At 44.4% G+C, this 8909-nt stretch overlaps 1 pseudogene; it reads right to left on the bottom strand.

Moving 5' to 3' along the window:
• Positions 1–7828: 7828 nt before the first annotated feature.
• On the bottom strand, positions 7829–8701 carry LOC129463018 (small ribosomal subunit protein uS2-like; annotated as a pseudogene).
• Positions 8702–8909: the final 208 nt, after the last annotated feature.

Here is an 8909-nt window from a genome sequence, read left to right on the forward strand (position 1 = left end):
ACTGGAAGATTATCTTTTGTTTGTTTGTTTGTTTTTTGAGACGGAGTCTCACTCTGTCCCAGGCTGGAGTGCACTAGAGCGATCTCGGCTCACTGCAAGCTCCGCCTCCCGGGTTCACCCCATTCTCCCGCCTTAGACTCCCGAGTAGCTGGGACTACAGGCGCCCACCACCATGCCCGGCTAATTTTTGTATTTTTAGTAGAGACGGAGTTTCACTATGTTGGCCAGGCTGGTCTCAAACTCCTGACCTCATGATCTGCCCACCTCGGCCTCCCAAAGTGCTAACATTACAAGCGTGAGCCACCGTGCCCGGCCGAGAGGTTACTATTAACATAGACTTACCTGAAGCCAGAGTGCAGGTTCTGGTGACATTTTTTAATTTGTAAAAACATTATGGGCTGGGCGCTGTGGCTCACGCCTGTAATCCCAACACTGTGGGAGGCCCAGGTGAGTGGATCACCTGAGGTCAGGCATTCAAGACCAGCCTGGCCAACATGGCAAAACCTCTCCTCTACTAAAAATACAAAAATTGGCGGGGCATGTGGCACATGCCTATAATCCCAGCTACTTGGGAGGCTGAGGCAGGAGAATGGGGTGAACCCGGGAGGCGGAAGTTGCAGTGAACAGAGATCGTGCCATTGCACTCCAGTCTGGGCAACAGAACAAGACTGCGTCTCAAAAAAAAAAAAAAAAAAAAATTATGAAACTCCAGCTTGCTGGAGCTGTGCTAAGGGCAACCCAGGGAAGGAGTCTCTGAGGACCCTTGAACATGGACCAGCGTGGCAGTGACAGGAGTCATCTAATTGAGCCTACTACCTGTGAAAGATGAAGCTCAGGGGGCCACTGGGAACTGCAGAGTCAGCTGGCTGTCTCTTATCAAAAGACTGGCTTTCAAACCCATGCCTTGAAGGTTCAGGCATTTTTTTTTTTAAATGGGAAAAGCGGGTGTAGAGGCAAATAACCTGAGAAAGTCAGGTTCCAACAGCTATCCAGGTTATGTTTCTCCGTAACCCCTTTCCAATCCTAAGGTTCTGCCTTGTTACCATGGCGGGTCCAGGTCTGTCCCAAGTCTCCAATGGCATTTACTTGTGAAAATAAATGAAGACTAATCAAATGAGAACAAGCAAAGGCTATTTATTCTGAACTTGCTATAGCAAGGGAGTCAGCCACTGTTATTTGTGTTTTGGCAGACTCAAAGGCAGGCAGAGGAGTGGGAAAATCTTATAGTGCAAAAGAAAGGAAGGCTTCAGGTGTGCCCTGACTGGAGGCTGTTGGCATAGGAAGCTGTTGGAGGGCTAACTAGAAACTGGGCATCTTACAGGAGTTGTTGCGGGGGGGAACATCTGGTTTTCTCTGGTTAGTCCTAAGTTGCAAGCAAAGACAAAAATTAGGGAAGCTGTCAAGTTATTTAAGTCCCAGCCATTTGGGGCTGATTATTGTAAGGATTATTGTTTGGCTTCTTAGATTTTTATTAGAAATAGCAATCTGGCTTCCTACAAGTCTGGCATAGCAGACTAGCTTCCTGGACTGGTTATTGTAGATATGGGTTGATTTCCTGGGAAGATTACTACTGGTTGTGGATCAAAGTTCTGCTTTTTTAAAATAGAAACAGGATCTTGCTCTGTTGCCCAGGCTGGACTGCAGTGGCATGATCATAGCTCACTGCAGCCCCAAACTCCTGGTCTCAAGCAATCCTCCCACGTTGACCTCCCAAAGGGCTGAGATTAAAAGCATGAGCCACCACATGAAGCTGAGGGTTCTATTCTTATATATGATCTGGCTGTTATTAGTTTGTATATTCAGTCAAATATACAAATACTCAACAAATATTTATTACGTAGCTACTAAATGCCAGTCACTTTGCCAGATGCTAGAGTAACAGAAATTAAATGACATCATCCCTGCTTTCAGGATTTACAGTCTCATGGGGAGACACAGACTGTGAAATCAGTGACCAGCTTTGCTTACATTGGATTCCTAGAATATCTGCCTGGAGGCAACCCTGGGAATATTTTTCATGAAGACAGTAATAAAATTATTTTCTTAGTCTGTTCAGACTGGTATAACAAAATACCATAGACTAGGTGGCTTATAAATGACAGATGTTTATTTCTCACAGTTCTGGAAGCTGGGATGTCCAAGATCAAGGCACTAGCAGATTCAGTGTCTAACAAGGGCCCGCTTCTTCATAGACAGCCATCTTCTCACTCTACTCTTATGTGGCAGAGGGAGGGAGGGAACTCTCTTAGGCTTTTTAAAATACGGGCACTAATCACTTTCTGATACAATCACCTTGGAATTAGGATTTCAACATGAATTTTGGAGGAACGCAAATATTCAAACCATAGTAATCATGAATTGAGGAATTTCAGCAATCTTTATAATAAAAATATCTTATGCCTGGTTATTAAAATGTCACTTTAATTGCTGCTGTTCTCTGTAGTGTATGAACCAAGATTGGGATTGGTGGATACGGCAGAGCCGTTACTCTCATTGAATGAATTGTTTACCTGAGGTTCCTGCTGTGATTGGATGCAGGAATGACTTTATTCCAAGATAATTCTTCACCAAGATATAAAGTTAGGTATAGGTAAGGTAGTAATCAGATCAGCTGGTGCAGACAATCCCAGTGTCTACAGCTGAAAATACGTAAGCTGTCCAGCAGCTCTTATATTGCAAGTGGACAGTCTGAATGCCAAACTGATGTCTCCTGAGGCTTAGCCTTCCAGAGAGTAAACAGGAATCATTCTTAAAACACATCATCCTTCAAACAAATAGTTGTGTTTCTGAATTACATCAATATGTCACTGTATGTTTTAACCCATCCTCCTTAGAAACCAAAGTACACAATGATGTGGAGGAGGACTCTGGTAGAGGAAGGGAGGTCAGAGTAAGGAGGTTGCAACCACACTCAGATGATGAGTGACAGGAGTGGATAGTGGCACGGACAAGAAAGATGAAAACACAAACTGAAAAGAAACTGCCAGAGATAGGAAGAGATCACAAAAAGCGTGGTATTGTAGAATGTAGGTGTCTTAGTCTATTTTGTGCTGCTGTAACAGAATACCGCAGACTAGGTTATTTATAAAGAAAAGAGATTTATTTTGCTCACTATTGTAGAGGCTGGGAAGTCCAAGAGCATAGTGCTAGCACCTGGTGAGGGTTATCCCAAAGAGGATGGACGGAAGGCAGAATCAAGTGCATGAGGCAGAGAGAGGAAATTAGGCTGAACTCATTGTTTTATCAGAAAGCCACTCCCAAGATAACTCACTCACTCCTACAATAATGGCATTAATCCATTCGTGAGGTTCTGGAAGCTGGGAAGCCCAAGATCAAGGCACCAGCAGTTTCAGTGTCTAACAAGGGCCTGCTTCCTCATAGACAGCCACCTTCTCACTCCACTCTTACATGGCAGAAAGAGTGAGGGTGAAGCCTAACCATCTCTTAAAGGTCCCGCCTCTTAATACTGTTACTTTTTTGTGTGTAAGAGATCTGAATATATTAGTATGCTGAGGAAATAGACCCAAAGGAAGGAAAGAGATTGAAGGTAGAAAACAGAGAGAATCAATAAAAGCAGAGAAGGTGATGAGTGATTCAGGTGGAGGGATTACTCTTAAATAGGAGAAGTATGTGGCTTTCTCATACAGCAGAAAAAAGAAAGGTGCCAGGCCACAAGCATCTCTCACCTGGACTACTGACACTCTCCTTGTTGGTCTCCTGCTTTCTATTCTTGCCCTTACAATCCATTCTCCATTCAGTGGCCTAAGTGAGCTCTCCGAATATATATGGATTCATCTGCTGTTACTTAAATAGCCTCCAATGCTCCCTGTTATGTTCAGAATAAAATCTAAATTCGTTAGCTTTCCCTGTGTGCTTGGCCTTTGACTACTTCTCCACCCTAATTCAACACTTCCCTCCCTCTTGCTCAATAACCCTAGTCTCACTGGCCTCCTTTCTGTTTTTCAAAGCCAAGACCTTCCCTGCCTCAAGACTTTGCATTTGGTCCCTCAGCCTTGAACATTTTTCTTTCAGCTATTCTCTGAGCTCATAATTCAGACTTCAGCTTAACTTATCTCATGTAAGCTGCCCCTAGTTACTCATCATGATATTCTCTTCATAGCACATTTAGCACCCTGGATTCATTTAACTTATTTTTTTATTGGAGAATGTCTGTTTTTTCCACTAGAATATAAGCCACAAGACGTAGAATCTTCATTATTCTTTTTTTTTTTTTACCAAATTATCCCTGATGGCTAGCATATTATGGGAATTCAGAAAATATGTTTTAAATGAATGAATAAGTTGGTAAAAGTGATGAAGGTAGCCAGGGGATTGATCCAAGATCAGGAGTTGCAGAACAAGTGCAATAGCAGGACCAAGAGCAAGAGAAGGGTTAAAGCGATTTAATAGGGAGCCTGGAATAGACATTTGTAATATTTTTAGCTGCTCTTCTTATTTCCCATTGAATAGCACTACTGGGATACAGTGCTCCCTGACCCATCACAGAAGGGTCATCCCTCTACTTGTCACCTAACAGCCAAAGCATGGACATGTGACCTAGATTCACCCATTTGAATATTCCCATCTGTCTGGGGCCAGTAGCATTGGCATCACCTGGGAGCCTTAGAAATGCAGAATCTCAGGGCCCACCGAGATGTACTGAATCTGCATTTTAACAAGACCCCACATGATTCACACATATTAAGATGTGAAAAGCACTGGCTTAGAACACATTCATATTGGTGGAGTTGAGAGTCCAGCAGTAGCAACAGCCAAAGGAGCAAGGAGACATATCCTTATCAACTAGTTCTTATGGCATGCTTAGTCATGGGTCCTGCTCCCCGCCCATCCTTGGTTCTACCAGGACTACTTGGTTCACCAGCTACTCACACAATGCTGTGTAATAAACAATCATAAAATCTCAAGGACCTATAATACAAAGCATTGTTTCTTGCTCATACACAAGCCAGTTACCTGGGGATATCTGTTTCAGGCTGCAGTGTACAAATTGGCTAGGATATCTTTACCAGTCTTTCATTCTTCTGGGACTAGCAGGTTACCCAGAGAATGCTTCTTTTATGATGGAGGTCAGAAGCTCTCAGGATGAGTGGAAACACAAATGCTTCTAAGGCTACAGGCATACTGTCTCTTCCTTCAGTGCTTCAATGTCCAAAGAAAATCACGTGGGAAAATCCAGCATCATATTTCTCCTATGGAGGTTGATGGAGGATAGGAAATAAATATTTACCGAATGACAAACCTAACACATGCCACCCCTTTTCCAAGCCTGGTTTCCAACTTTCCCGCTGGTTCTCGAAACCCCTCAATATGCTTCCAGTAGGTTCCTTTTCTGCTGAAGTTAGCCAGAGTCAGTTTCTATTGCTTGAACTCTAAAACTCTCACTGATTCACAGGAGGAAGTCCAGGTCAAATAAGGAAGGAGGTAGAGCCCAGGGATGCAGCTGTCAGACCTTGGAGAAGGAGCACTTGGAGACTAGAGTGCACAAGATGGCTCGAAAGGGATTAAGGATGAATGGAGAGATGGGAGATTTTGGCCAGAGACTAAAATACTGGAGTTTAAGTGGCTCAAGGTATGGCTAAAGGAATGAGTTCCTGAAACAAGTCTCCCATGTGGTTATGAAAACTCTTAGGATTCTCCAGCAATACACACCAATAGGCTATATAGATGTAGATATACGGATTTATGAGAGGAGATTTACTAGAATTGGCTCATGAGCTTATGGAGGCTGATGAGTTCCATAACAGACCACCTCCATGTTGGAGACCCTGGGATGCTGGTAGCATAGCTCAGTCCAAGTCCAAAGGCCTCAGAACTAGGGAAGCTGATGGTATACCTCTCAGTCTGAGGTGTAAGATCTGAGAACCTGGAGGACTGCTGGTATAAGTTCTGGAGTCCAAAGGCTGGAAAACCTGGAGTTCTGTTGTCCAAGGACAGGAGCAGAGGAATGTATCCCTGCTCAAGCAGATAGACAGATACATTAGCCTTTCCTCTGTTTTTGTTCTCTCAGGTCCCCCGGCAAATTAGATGGTACCTGCTCACATTGAGGGCAGATCTTCTCCACTAGTCTACTCAGATTCATACTCTAATCATTTCTGGAAATACCCTCACAGATACACCCCCAGAATAATGCTTTACCAATTTTCTAGGCATTCCTTAATCTACTCAAGGTGACACCTAAGATTACCCATCACAGATGGGGACGAAGTCTGGATTAGCGAGGTGAGTCAAATGCCACATTCTACCTGCACACTATACAGATAAGTGACAGGAGGGTCCTATGGTTATCAAAGGGACAGGAGGGAAGAGAAGAGTAAGGTTTTTTGAGTGCTGGGCACTATAATGGTTATTTTACAATCATCGCTTCATGTAATGTTCACAAAAATTGTCCAATGTATTTTATAGGTGAGGAAACCAAGGCTCATATTAAGTTAAATAATTTGCCCAATGTAACCCAGCCAGTAAAAGGGGGTGCAGTGGAGATTCAAGTCCAGCCTGACTACAAAGTCTGTGCAGCTTCCCATTAAACCATACAGTGTAGAAGCTTCCAGTGGGTCAGTGGGAGCAGGCAAGTCTAAGTGCTGGTTCTGTTGTATAATAAGTAGAACATGGGAACATGTCAACCTGCCCTGCAGAGGTTGCAAGGACAGTTGTGCCCTCAGGGGAAAGATAGGTGTCAGTTAAGGATGGGATGAGGTGAAAGGCTATTTAGGCAGGGAAGTTTGCCTACAATTGCAACACAAGTTTGGAGAAAGGAGGTCAGCAGTGGAAGATGAGCCCAAGAGAAAGACTTGTAGAAATAGGGTGATGAAAGCCCTACAGTGAGAGGAAATGGGGGGAGCTTGCATTTTTATATGGCTGAAGATGAAGAAATGTAGAGGCATGGAACTGGTTTGCATCAAAGACCAAGACCATTCTCTACAGGGGAGCAAGAGTGATCCCGCTAAATCATTAAACAGCATTTCATGTCTCTATTCAAAATGCTACAAGGGTTTTCAACCACACTCACAATAAAATCCAGAGTCCTAACCAAAGCCTACAAAAGCCTACATGATCTGGCTTCCATTGAAATACCTCCAGATCTAAACTCCTACTCATGCCTCTTGTTTACCCTACTCCAGCCATGCTGGCTTCCTCACTGTTCCTCAACGTGCAGAGCACACTGCCACCTCAGGGCCCTTGCACGGGCTGTTCTCACTGCCTAGAACATATTCCAGAGTCTCTGCCCTACTAGAGGCCTTCTCTGATAACCCAACATACCCATGCCCTTGCCCATGTTTTATTTTTCTTCTTAGCACTTATTACCACCCAAATTTATTTATTTAATTATTGTTTGTCTCGCTTCCCACCATGAGAATGCAAGCTCCATGAGAAGCGATTTTTGTCTTTTTGTCTGTTTGTTTTTTGTTTTAGAAAATGATGTTTATGGCCGGGCGCGGTGGCTCAAGCCTGTAATCCCAGCACTTTGGGAGGCCGAGGCGGGTGGATCACGAGGTCAGGAGATCGAGACCATCCTGGCTAACACGGTGAAACCCCGTCTCTACTAAAAATACAAAAAATTAGCTGGGCGTGGTGGTGGGCGCCTGTAATCCCAGCTACTCAGGAGGCTGAGGCAGGAGAATGGCGTGAACCCGAGAGGTGGAGCTTGCAGTGAGCCGAGATCGTGCCAGTGCACTCCAGCCTGGGGGACAGAGAAAGACTCCGTCTCAAAAAAAAAAAAAAAAAAAAAAAAGAAAATGATGAAGAAAATGATGTTTATTTTCCACCAGCCTTATTTCCATGTTGCTTAAGGGCCTGTGGAAGAACAGCTTTAAGCCCACTCAGTGGTTGTTCCTATGTATTCAGTGGCCTGAGCAGTGGGAGCTGCAGACCAGTCTTCCGTGGCAGGCTAAGTGCTCCAGTCTTCAGTAGGCAACTGCTGAATAGGCACAGAGGGCACCTGCATGCCTTCAGGCCAGCCTGCAACCTCAGGCTCAGCAGTAGTGAACTCAGGAGCTACAGCAGTCCATTCAACCTGAAATTCCTCCTTGGTCACAGCTTTTTCAGCAGCAGCCTGCTCTTCCTTCTCAATCTCTTCAGGATCTCTATAGAAGTAGAGATCAGGCATGACCTCCCATGGGTGCTCATGGGAGATGGTGTCACGCATGCTCAGAACTTCCTGGGCCAGCCTCCACCACATCAGACCCACTGAGTGAGCTCTCTTGTTGCAAGGAATGCCAATGTCTACATAGTGCAAAGAATAATGTGTTACACAGAACAATGATAGGCAGGTTAACATAAGATGCCTCTGAGAGGCTGGTGGTCAGCCCTAGGATCAGTAAACACCTGAATATGTGGCTCCCAGAAGGCTGCCAGTGGATCCGGTTAGTGAAGGTTTCAGAAATGAAGTGGCCGGCAATTGGAAAGGCTCCTGTGGCAGCAGCAAACTTCAGCATGGCCTGCTGGCCAGGATTCCTGGAGGATATGACACTGACATCAGTAGGGTTTTCAATGACATGAGCTGCCAGCAGAAGCCTCTCCCAGGTCCTCTTCAGATTTATGTGTAGATGCCATCACTTTTCCTTTTATAGATGTGCTGTTCCATTTGGAAGTCAAGGTTGGTGCCACCTAAATGGGTTCCTGCTGCAAGGAACTTGATGACATCCTCCTCTTTCATTTGCAGAACATTAAGGACTCCAGACATTGTGAACATTTTCTTTTAAGTTATGATGGCAATCCAGAACAACACTGTATGGACCCCTCTCTAGGTAGTGTGAAAAGGGATTTGGTGTGTTTTTTGTACTACTGCATGCCTAGTCCCTAAAACAGCCTCTGGCATATAAGGAGGTGCTTGGTTAACATTGTTGAAAGAAATAAATGGACTTCAAATTGAACTGGCTGATCAAAAGATT

The sequence above is a fragment of the Symphalangus syndactylus genome, chromosome 14 (genome assembly GCF_028878055.3).
Source record: "Symphalangus syndactylus isolate Jambi chromosome 14, NHGRI_mSymSyn1-v2.1_pri, whole genome shotgun sequence".
In the NCBI taxonomy this organism is placed as follows: domain Eukaryota; kingdom Metazoa; phylum Chordata; class Mammalia; order Primates; family Hylobatidae; genus Symphalangus; species Symphalangus syndactylus.